This window comes from Triticum dicoccoides, chromosome 1B, assembly GCF_002162155.2.
Source record: "Triticum dicoccoides isolate Atlit2015 ecotype Zavitan chromosome 1B, WEW_v2.0, whole genome shotgun sequence".
Lineage (NCBI taxonomy): Eukaryota > Viridiplantae > Streptophyta > Magnoliopsida > Poales > Poaceae > Triticum > Triticum dicoccoides.
The window spans coordinates 832,651-844,321 of NC_041381.1; the positions used below are offsets into that span (position 1 = coordinate 832,651).

Here is an 11,671-nt window from a genome sequence, read left to right on the forward strand (position 1 = left end):
GGGTCAAGGGACCCAAGCCGCAGCCGCCGCGGAGGCAGCACCACTGGACGGTGCCCTGCCCTCCACCCCGCCGTAGGACCGAGTCATCGCCGGAGCTCCGCCGCTCCACGCCGCCAAGTCACCTCCGGAAGAACTCGTGCCGCCTCCAGGGAAGAGAGAGAGAGACACGCCAGGGAGAGGCCCCGCCGCCGCCGGCACTGCCTGGGCTTTGCCCGGCTGTGTCCCTCGGCGACGGCGAGGGGGAAGGGAGGGTGTTTGAGGGCCGGCGGCAGGGAGCTAGGGTTCCCCCGAGTCGCCTCAGAGAGGGACGCGGGGGACGGGAGGGAGGGTACGACCAAAGTGGAGCAATGAGCCTGTCTGACTCTATTGCCTAGAATGTGTGATGACCGGTAGCGGTAAGTGTAGAATTTATCAAGTCTTATAATTTATGCTGCTTTGTTCATGACTTCCATGGTGTCGCCTCACATAAATCTTAGTAATTTTATGATTGTATGCATCCATAGATGCCAAGGTCGGTAGGTTTAACCCTCCTTCTCGAAAAAGAAAGAAAGAAAAAAAAAATCCACTAGGACTACTTACCAAGATGAATTCAAGTAGAACATTACATGTGACACGGTGGTCACTACTTGACTCGAGGAAGTAGCATCCAAGGGTGCGGTAGAGAGGCTCCTATCAGCATCATATATCTTCCAAATAAATCAGCATCACGAGGAAAAAAATATTTGAAGAATTTTCTCTCCTGTAAAAAAAAGACCAGTCTTATCTTCTAAATCAGACCAAGCATTCATGATCAGATATGGATGGCCTTCATTTTTTGATGGCAAGCAGACGTAGAAAAGTCTGATTACACATACAACGCATTTTCTAATTACACACACCTAATCGTGAAGAAAAATCACTCAATCACAGTTTGAAACTTTAGCTAGAAAACCATGCCCATGTGATGTGTGAGGATGGACCACGCTGCTCCAAATCTTATCTCCTTGGCACTGTTAACCCACGTAAGGGATTGACGGCTCATAGCACATGGAGTGTTGCACCACCACCATCCATTTGTAGCTGGATCCCCATCAATCCACCATCTCCTCCGTTTCTCCAGCTCTAGCATTAGAACCAACAAGCACAACTTTTGCACCACCGCAAGAAAACACACCCCTCCTCGTCCAAGCCATGGAGGCCGCCATGATCCCCTTGATCAAGAAGCTCGGCGGCCTACTCGCGGATGAGTACAACCTGGAGACACGCGTGAGGAAAGGCGTCGAGTCTCTGATAATAGAGTTGGAGATGATGCACGCCGTTCTGCGCAAGATTGGTGACAAGCCGCCGGAGCAGTTCGACGAGCAGGTCCTCATCTGGGCGGGCAAAGTGAGGGACCTCTCCTACCGCATGGAGGATGCCGTCTGACAGTTTCGTCGTGCGCGTGGAGGACGACGGCCATGACCGTGGCTCCACCAACATGAAGAACAGAGTCAAGAAGTTCCTCAAAAGGGCCACCAAACTGTTTACCAAGGGTAAGGCTCTTCATCAGATCTCCGATGACATTGAAGAAGCTCAGCGGCTCGCCAAGGAGTTGGGTGACCTGCGCCAAAGGTATATGATTGACGCGCACGCCAGCGCTAATGGTGATGCCATTGACCCTCGTCTGAAGGCGGTGTACAAAGATGTCACAGAACTTGTTGGGATAGATCACATCAGAGATGGGCTGATTGAAAATCTGTGTGGTTGTGATGAGAGATCCAAGGACCAATTAAGGACCATGTCTATTGTTGGATTTGGCGCACTGGGCAAAACAACTCTGGCCAAAGCAGTGTATGACAAGATCAAAGTGCAGTTTCACAGTCGAGCTTTTGTTTCCGTTTCTCGGAATCCTGACATGACCAAGATATTCAAGAAGATCTTATATGAACTTGACAAGAGCAAGTATGCAACCATCAACGAAGCTGCTAGGGACAATGAACAACTCATCGATGAAATGAGAATGTTTCTTCAGGACAAGAGGTATGTACGCACCAGCAAGTGATTATTAAAGAGAAAAGCGTGCAATGCTAGTGAATAGCGTGTCCCAGATTAGTTTTATTAAAGAGAAAAGTATATTTTTCGTTCTTAAAAATTTACGATAATTAAGAGGTATGTACGCTGCTATTAGGCCTTACTTTTGTGTTTTATATGTATCTTCTAATCAAGCAATATGTATATGTTTCTAACCGATTAATCTTCTTTATAAATTTCTTGAGCAGGCAATACCTTCCCTTAATTAATTTGGTGTTGACTTCTAAACAAAACATAATCATATCTATATTGGTTGATTTGCAAACTAATGCTCAGAAAAAATACAGGTACCTTATTGTAATTGACGACATATGGGATGAAGAAGCATGGGAATTTATCAAGTGTGCTTTCTCTGACAATTGTCTTGGTAGTCGAGTAATGACTACGACCCGCATAGGCAGTATCTCTAAAGCATGTTGTTCTTCTGGTGATGATATAATATATCATATGAAACGTCTTACTGATGATGACTCCAGAAAACTCTTCTACAAAAGAATATTTCCTCAAGGAAGTAAGTGTCCTGCTGAATTGGAGCCAGTATCTAGAGAAATCTTAAAGAAATGTGGTGGAGTACCACTAGCGATCATTACTATTGCTAGTATTTTAGCTAATAATGGTCAGGATCAATGGATAAAGCCAAAGTATCACTGGGACAACATACTTGGCTCTATTGGTCGTGGACTCGCAGAAGGTGGTAGTGCAAACAATATGCATAGAATATTGTCCTTTAGTTATTACGATTTACCTTCTCATCTGAAGGCTTGTTTGCTATATCTCAGTATATTTCCAGAGGATTTTGAGATAAGGAGAAAACGACTGATATGGATGTGGATAGCCGAAGGCTTGGTGCAAGATGGAAAAAAACAAACTGGACTATTTGAGCTCGGAGAGAGTTACTTCAATGAACTCGCAAATAGAAACTTGATTCAACCAATACATGTTGATGATACAGGCAAGGCGAAAGCTTGTCGCGTCCATGATATGCTTCTTGATCTCCTATGTTCCCTGTCCAGTGAAGTAAACTTTGTTACTATATTAGATGGTACTCAGCAAAGCAAACATATTTCACACAACAAGAGTCGCAGATTATCTTTTCAAAATAGCATGTCAAAGCTCACCACCCATGGGGTCGATGCAACAAGTATGTCACAAGTGAGGTCTGTTGTTCTCTTTAGAACTGATACTGATCTGATCCGCACTGTTTCAGGCTTTCATGTTTTACGTGTATTGGATTTAGAAGGTTGTGATCTTCGAAAAAATCGCCAACATATTGATCTCAGGTATGTTGAGAATTTATTACACCTAAGATATCTGGGGCTGAGAGAAACTTTTCTTGGTGAGCTCCCTGTGGAAATAGGGAAGCTAAAGTATTTGGAGACACTCGACTTAGCAGAAAATGGGTCAAGTGTAGCAACGATTCCATCAAGTGTTGTCTGTCTAAGACGTTTGATGTTCCTAGATGCAGGCAAAGCGGTATTACCCGTTGGGATCGGGAACCTGACGTCCTTAGAAGAGTTGACTGGAAAATTGGTGGATATGAAAGAGCTAGGGCAATTGGTCAAGCTGAGAGTGCTATACCTTTACTGGAATGGGGACGATGAGAGCATGTGTAATTCTTTGCAGCTGTCCTTGGGCAAGCTGCAGAAAATGCAGAGTCTAACAATTTTCAATGTAGGGGATGCAAGGTCTGATGTCAGCTGGGATGGTTGGGTGCCCACCCCACAGCTTCGGTATCTCTTGTTTAGATGTTGCACCACCACATTGCCTAGGTGGGTTAATTCATCATCGTTTCCCCTCCTCTCCTCCATGAGTATTTCAGTGGACAGAATCCGGCCGGAAGTTGACATTCAAATCCTCGGGACGCTTCCCGCTCTTTGTCTTCTCTGGCTGTTGACCAGCAAACATCAGCACACTTGTGTCAAAACATTTGTCGTTGGCGCTAATGCATTCCCGTGTTTGAGAGAGTGCAGCTTCTTTGGTTTTCTCACGGGGCCATCAATGTTTCCACGAGGAGCTATGCCAAGGCTTGAGTTCCTTATGTTCTCAGCCCGAGCGTCGGATATTGTCGGCGGTGACCTGGATGTCAGCATGGGGCATCTCCCTTTCCTCCGGCATGTCATGGTTTACCTGTGGCTTGAGGAAGGCAGCTCTTTAGATAAGTGTAAGGAGGAAGCGGATGTTGTACTGAGACATCCATCCCAACCGTCCCACCCTTGAGACCTATAAGGATGGTGAGTCCTTTCTCTCAGCTTTCTTCTCTAGATTTTGTCTTAATTCTTTTTCTCAAAACAATATGCATGCTCAGTCCTTTTTTTGTTGGTTTCTCAGCTTTTTATAACCAATGACGACGACGTTCAAGCTCCGGTTGCTGCTGTGCCAAATTCTGAAGCTGTGTAAGCCATAGGTTTGCACTGAATTATGAATTCCTCTTCCTCCTCAAGAGCCTTATCTAAACTTGCTCCAAATTCCCCACGCCAGGCCACCCCGGTCCCGCAATTCCTGCAGAATCCACGATGACGGCGTCCCCGTCTTCCCAGGCAGATGGCTTACTTCGCCTCTGCCCCCTCCCGCGATATCTAGTCCTTCGTCCGCCTTTTCCTCCCCGGCGAGCTCGCCAAGCACGTCGTCTCCGGGGGCACCAAGGTCGTCACCTCTGCTTGGCCGGTTCTTGTCTTCTCGGAGAGTCCTTGTCTCCTGCTTTTTCGTGGTATTTGAATCCATGGTACGCTCTAGTTACATGTTGGACTGTGTCATGTTCGGAACAGCGCAGTTATGTCAAGTCTGGAGATATAATAATGTTTTTGATTCTTGCCTGTATGAATCTGGAACCGGACAGATGTCATTTTTTACTATGATCTTGTTTTATTTATTTATTTTGTCCTAATTTAGGCAGGCCTTCTTAGTTTGGTCTATTCAGTTAATTTTTTTTTCAGAAAAGAAATCTCTTTAGTTAAGGCTTTTGAACTTGCACAGATGTTGGTCGGTGATGACCCACAAGTATAGGGGATCTATCGTAGTCCTTTCGATAAGTAAGAGTGTCGAACCCAACGAGGAGCAGAAGGAAATGATAAGCGTTTTTCAGCAAGGTATTCTCTGCAAGTACTGAAATAAGTGGTAACAGATAGTTTTGTGATAAGATAAATTGTAACGAGCAACAAGTAACAAAAGTAAATAAAGTGCAGCAAGGTGGCCCAATCCTTTTTGTAGCAAAGGACAAGCCTGGACAAACTCTTATAATAGGAAAAGCGCTCCGGAAGACACATGGGAATATCGTCAAGCTAGTTTTCATCACACTCATATGATTCGCGTTTGGTACTTTGATAATTTGATATGTGGGTGGACCGGTGCTTGGGTGCTGTTCTTACTTGAACAAACATCCCACTTATGATTAACCTCTATTGCAAGCATCCGCAACTACAACAAAAGTATTAAGGTAAACCTAACCATAGCATGAAACATATGGATCCAAATCAGCCCCTGACGAAGCAACGTATAAACTAGGGTTTAAGCTTCTGTCACTCTAGCAACCCATCATCTACTTATTACTTCCCAACGCCTTCCTCTAGGCTCAAATAATGGTGAAGTGTTATGTAGTCGACGTTCACATAACACCACTAGAGGTTAGACAACATACATCTTAAAAATATCGAACGACTACCAAATTCACATGACTACTAATAGCAAGACTTCTCCCTTGTCCTCAGGGACAAACGTAACTACTCACAAAGCATATTCATGTTCATAATCAGAGGGGTAATAATGTGCATAAAGGATCTGAACATATGATCTTCCACCAAATAAACCAACTAGCATCAACTACAAATAGTAATCAACACCACTAGCAACCTACTAGCACCAATCCCGGACTTGGAGACAAGAATTGGATACAAGAGATGAACTAGGGTTTGGAGATGAGATGGTGCTGCTGAAGATGTTGATGGAGATTGCCCTCTCCCGATGAGAGGAGCGTTGGTGATGACGATGGTGATGATTTCCCCCTCCCGGAGGGAAGTGTCCCTGGCAGAACAGCTCTGCCGGAGCCCTAGATTGGTTCCGCCAACACTAGTAGAAAAGGACCTAATATGAGACACATTAGTGCCGGTTTGATTTTGAGCCGGCACTAATGTGTCCAATAGTGCCGGTTCCAACGGCTAGCTGGCCGTTCTCATTAGTACCGGTTCATGGCGAACCTTTAGCACCGGTTCGTGCCACGAACCGGTACTAAAGAGAGTGGTGGCAGGGTGTTGTCAGTCTGGGGCCCCTCCAGCACCTTTAGTACCGGTTCGTGGCACGAACCGGTACTAAAGGTCGACCTACATAAACCCTTCGTCCACCCGAGCCACTCTGTTCTTCCCCTTTCCCCTCACTTCCTCTGTTCTTCCCCTCTCTTCCTCGAGCTCCTCACAAATTTTGCCCAAAATTTGTCAAGATTTGAAGGCCCCCATCCATTCAAATGATCACAAAGGTTAGCAACTTTGTCCTTTCAACTCTCATTGCTAGATTAGCTCTTGCAATGCTTTGTATAGTGATTAATTTGGGAGGAATTATATTTGCTAGTATTTGATTTATATGCAATTTGAGGTCAAAAATAACACTTAGTTTGCATATGTAGGTGTGGTTTACTTAGTGCCTTCTAAATCTCCATCGTAACCACCGTTGATCGCCCGCACCGTCTCGTCGCCGGCACCACCTTGTGGTGAGGCTCTTGTTCATGAATGTTTTACATTACCAAATTGATGTTTGTGTGATTTGGATATATAGTTACTTGTATAATTATCTTACCCGTACGTTGTTTGTTATACATAGTGCCATGGTTTTGATATCCGTCCCCGTCGGCCCTCGTCCTTGTTATGATTCGGATGTGGTATATTCTCTTTTAAAACTAGTTGTTGCATTTCGTGTTTATGACAAATTATGCCCATCAAGTTGACATAGATATTTTTATGTAGGAGGTATATGAACCGGAAATTCCAACCGACCCTATTGTCCAGAGGTTAAATTTAGTTGAAAGAGAAAACGAGTATTTGAAAGAAAAATTGAAAATAATTGAGGGGGAGAAGATGGAATTGGAGTTGCATGTTGCCGATGTCGTCGATGATCACAAGATCAAGATGGAGAAAATGAGGTTGAAGATTAGAAAGATTAGAAAATATGCCATTGATAGTGTGGCTTGGTATCATTATGCTGTTCGATCAATTGTTACCTTAGTTGCAATCTTCATCGCATTTGTTGTTGCATTTAAATTCTTTAGCTAGAGAGTTATTTGTATGTTGCATTTAATTAAGTGTTGTATATGAACTTTATGTATGAACTTGTATTAATTTGGTCTATTCGATGTTGTGTAATGAAGATGAGCCGACAATGGATGTATGATGACCGATGCTCTCCCGAGTTCATTAATGGCGTGCATACTTTTCTGCTTTCCGCTGAGGCAAACAAGCGGGCGGATGGTTTTATGCCTTGTCCATGTGCTGGCTGTAAGAATGGTCACAGTTACTCTACGTCAAGAACCATTCACGTCCACCTATTTGAGTCCGGTTTCATGCCCCACTATAATGTTTGGACCAAGCACGGAGAAATAGGGGTTATGATGGAAGACAATGAAGAAGAAGAGGACGACGACGGCTATCCTGGCCATGGGTTCCCTGAATACGATGATACAACAATGGAGGAAGAAGCTGAGCCGGCAATGCAGGAAGAATTTGAAGAAGAGGCATTAGATGAGCCCGCTGATGATCTAGGTCGGGCCATTGCCGATGCAAAGAGAAACTGCGCAAGTGATCTGGAGAGGACGAAGTTGCAGCGCATGTTAGAGGATCACAAGAAATTGTTGTACCCGAATTGCGAAGCTGACAAAAAAAAATTGGGCACCACACTTGAATTGCTGCAATGGAAGGCAGAGAATGGTGTATCTGACAAGGGATTTGGAAAGTTGCTGGTAATGCTAAAGAATATGCTTCCAAAGGACAACGAATTGCCCGAGAGTACGTATGAAGCAAAGAAGGCTGTCTGCCCTCTAGGGTTAGAGGTGCAAAAGAAAAAGATACATGCATGCCCTAATGACTGCATCCTCTACCGCGGTGAGTATGAGGATTTGAACGCTTGCATGGTATGCGGTGCATTGCATTATAAGATCAGTCGCGATGACCCTGGTGATGTCGAGGGTGTGCGCCCCAGGAAGAAGATTCCTGCCAAGGTGATGTGGTATGCTCCTATGATACCACGGTTGAAACGTTTGTTCCAAAACAAAGAGCATGCGAAGGCGATGCGATGGCACGCAGAAGACCGTAAGAAAGACGGAAAGTTGAGAGTACCCGCTGACGGTTCGCAGTGGAGAAAAATCGAGAGAAAGTACTGGGAGGAGTTTGCAGGTGATCCAAGGAACGTATGGTTTGGTCTAAGCGCAGATGGCATTAATCCTTTTGGGGAGCAGAGCAGCAACCATAGGACGTGGCCTGTGACTCTATGTTTGTATAAACTTCCTCCTTGGTTGTGCATGAAGCGGAAGTTCATTATGATGCCAGTGCTCATCCAAGGCCCTAAGCAACCCGGCACCGATATTGATGTGTACCTAAGGCCATTAGTTGAAGAACTATTACAGATGTGGAATGGAACATGTGTACGTGCGTGGGATGAGCACGGACAGGAAGAATTTGACCTAAAGGCGTTGCTGTTCATGACCATCAATGATTGGACTACTCTCAATAACCTTTCAGGACAGACAAAAAAGGGATACCGCGGATGCACGCACTGTTTGGATGATACCGACAATATATATTTGGATAGTTGTAGGAAGAATGTGTACCTGGGACATCGTCGATTTCTTTCGACAAGGCATCCCGTAAGAAAGAAAGGCAAGCATTTCAAAGGTGAGGCGGATCACTGGACGAAGCCTCGCCACCGTACTAGTGCTGATGTACATGATATGGTTTAGGATTTGAAGGTAATCTTTGGAAAGGGTCCTGGCGGACAACCTGTTCCAAAGGACGCTGACGGACGCGCACCCATGTGGAAAAAGAGATCTATATTTTGGGACCTGCCATATTGGAAATACCTAGAGGTCCGCTCCGCAATCGACGTGATGCATGTGATGAAGAATCTTTGCGTGACCCTGCTTGGCTTTTTGGGCGTGTATGGGAAGACAAAAGATACACCAGAGGAATGAGAGGACCAGCAACGTATGCACGGAAAAGACGGCATACATCAGGGTCAGGCCAGCTACGCTCTTACCAAAGAAGAGAAGGAATCTTCTTCGAATGCCTGCTCAGCATGAAGGTACCGTCTGGCTTCTCGTCGAATATAAAGGGAATAATAAATATGGCAGAGAAAAAGTTCCAGAACCTAAAGTCTCATGACGGCCACGTGATTATGACGCAACTCCTTCCGGTTGCATTGAGGGGGCTTCTACCGGAAAACATTCGATTAGCCATTGTGAAGCTATGTGCATTCCTCAATGCAATCTCTCAGAAGGTAATCGATCCAGAAATCATACCAAGGTTACATAATGATTTGGTGCAATGTCTTGTCAGTTTCGAGTTGGTGTTCCCACCATCCTTCTTCAACATCATGATGCACGTCCTAGTTCACCTTTGCGAAGAGATTAACGTTTTGGGTCCTGTATTTCTACACAATATGTTCCCCTTTGAAAGGTTCATGAGAGTCTTGAAGAAATATATTCATAACCGTGCTAGGCCAGAAGGAAGCATCTCGAAGGGCCATGAAAATGAGGAGGTCATTGAGTTTTGTATTGACTTTATTCCTGACCTTAAGCCGATTGGTGTTCCTGAATCGCGGCATAAGGGAAGACTGGAAGGAAAAGGCACGCTAGGAGGGCATCAAATAATATGTATGGACAGGCATTCTCTCACTGAAGCACACTACACAGTTCTACAGAATTCCGCCTTGGTGGCTCGGTATATGGAGGAATGTCGTGGTTCTAAGTCTGACAGTAGAGTGGGGGGTAGGTATGGAGAGGCAAGGTTCTAGCTATGGAGAAGTTGTAAACACAAGAGATGTACGAGTTCAGGCCCTTCTCGGAGGAAGTAAAAGCCCTACGTCTCGGAGCCCGGAGGCGGTCGAGTGGATTGCGTGTATATGAGTTACAGGGTGCCGAACCCTTCTGCCTGTGGAGGGGGGTGGCTTATATAGAGTGCGCCAGGACCCCAGCCAGCCCACGTAATGAAGGGTTTAAGGGACATTAAGTCCGGGGCGTTACTGGTAACGTCCCACATAAAGTGCCTTAACTACCATAAAGTCTACTTAACTACAGGCCGTTGCAGTGCAGAGTGCCTTTTGACCTCCTGGTAGTCGAGTGAGTCTTCGTGGTCGAGTCCTTCAAGTCAGTCGAGTGAGTCCCTCGTTGGTCGACTGGAAGGTGACCTCTTCTAAGGGTGTCCTTGGGCAGGGTACTTAGATCAGGTCTGTGACCCTACCCTAGGTACATGACTCCATCATTAGCCCCCGAATGGATTGAGGCTTCGAGTGAGGAAGGAGTTGATGTTGTTTCCAATTAACCTTTGCACACTGGTCGTGCGTTGTTCTGGACCAAAGAATCTCTTCGTTGATAGTGAGCAACTTGTCTTCAGTCGACTCGATCCATTCTTTTCTTTCGTCGAGTGATCTTTCGGGCTTCGACGATTTCCGAGCGACGGATCGCAGGAAATCCCGCGCCTGACAGACCGATCTGCCGTTCGCGGATTCCGCGGGATGCGAAATTTGGGGAAACGCGCGAAGCGGAGCGGACCGCGGCGTTCGGATGGGACGGGACATAGACGCCTCGATCCCCGCGCCGCTTTCTTCGCCACGTATCCCGCCTGCATAACTGTTCCAGGATATGATTAGATCGATCGGGCCCACCTGTCATCCACTCGGAAGGGACCTTATAAATGCGCCCGGCGAGGGTTTTTTGAACAGTGCCTCAGCATTCTCTTTCTCTGCTCCCTTCGTCTCCGCCCAACGCGCTCGCTCTCGCCTCCGCACAACTTCTCCTCGCGCGTCTCACCGGCAACCATGGCCAAGGAGAAGACGGCGTCGCTGGAACGCGCGAAGAAGGCGTCGGCGACGGAGAAGGCGAAGGGGAGATCCACCAGCCGCGGCGGGTCTTCTTCTAGATCCCGCCTGCCGAAGGGCTGGGTCCAGGGAGATTGGATCCAGTCGACCATCACGGAGAAGGACCTCCTCGACATGGCCAACGAGGGCCCGATCCCTCATGGAGCTGCAAGGCTTCCGGGGAAAGAATGGCAGCCCCAGCCGGAGGAGGGTGAGTGCGTGCTGCTGGCTACCCATGTCGACCGCGGATTTTCTTTGCCGCCGATTATTTTCTTCCGTGGTTTCTTGAACTTCTTTGGAGCGCAACTCCACCACTTTACCCCGAATTCTATCGCCTATCTTGCCGCATTCGTGTCCATGTGTGAGGGTTTTCTGGGCTGTCGACCGCACTGGGGCTTGTTCAAGCATATATTCACATGTCGCTCTCAGACCATGAAGAAGGCGAGCCCAGGCGACGAAAGAACCCGAGTTGTCCAAATGTGTGGGGGCCTGGAGATCGAGGTGAGGAACAAGAGCACCTTCCCAGCCATGACATTTCCCGAGTCAGTCAGAGGCTGGCAGTCGACCTGGTTCT

The 11,671-nt window shown here is 46.6% G+C and overlaps 1 pseudogene; it reads left to right on the forward strand.

Moving 5' to 3' along the window:
* Positions 1-892: 892 nt before the first annotated feature.
* On the forward strand, positions 893-3,786 carry LOC119314769 (annotated as a pseudogene).
* Positions 3,787-11,671: the final 7,885 nt, after the last annotated feature.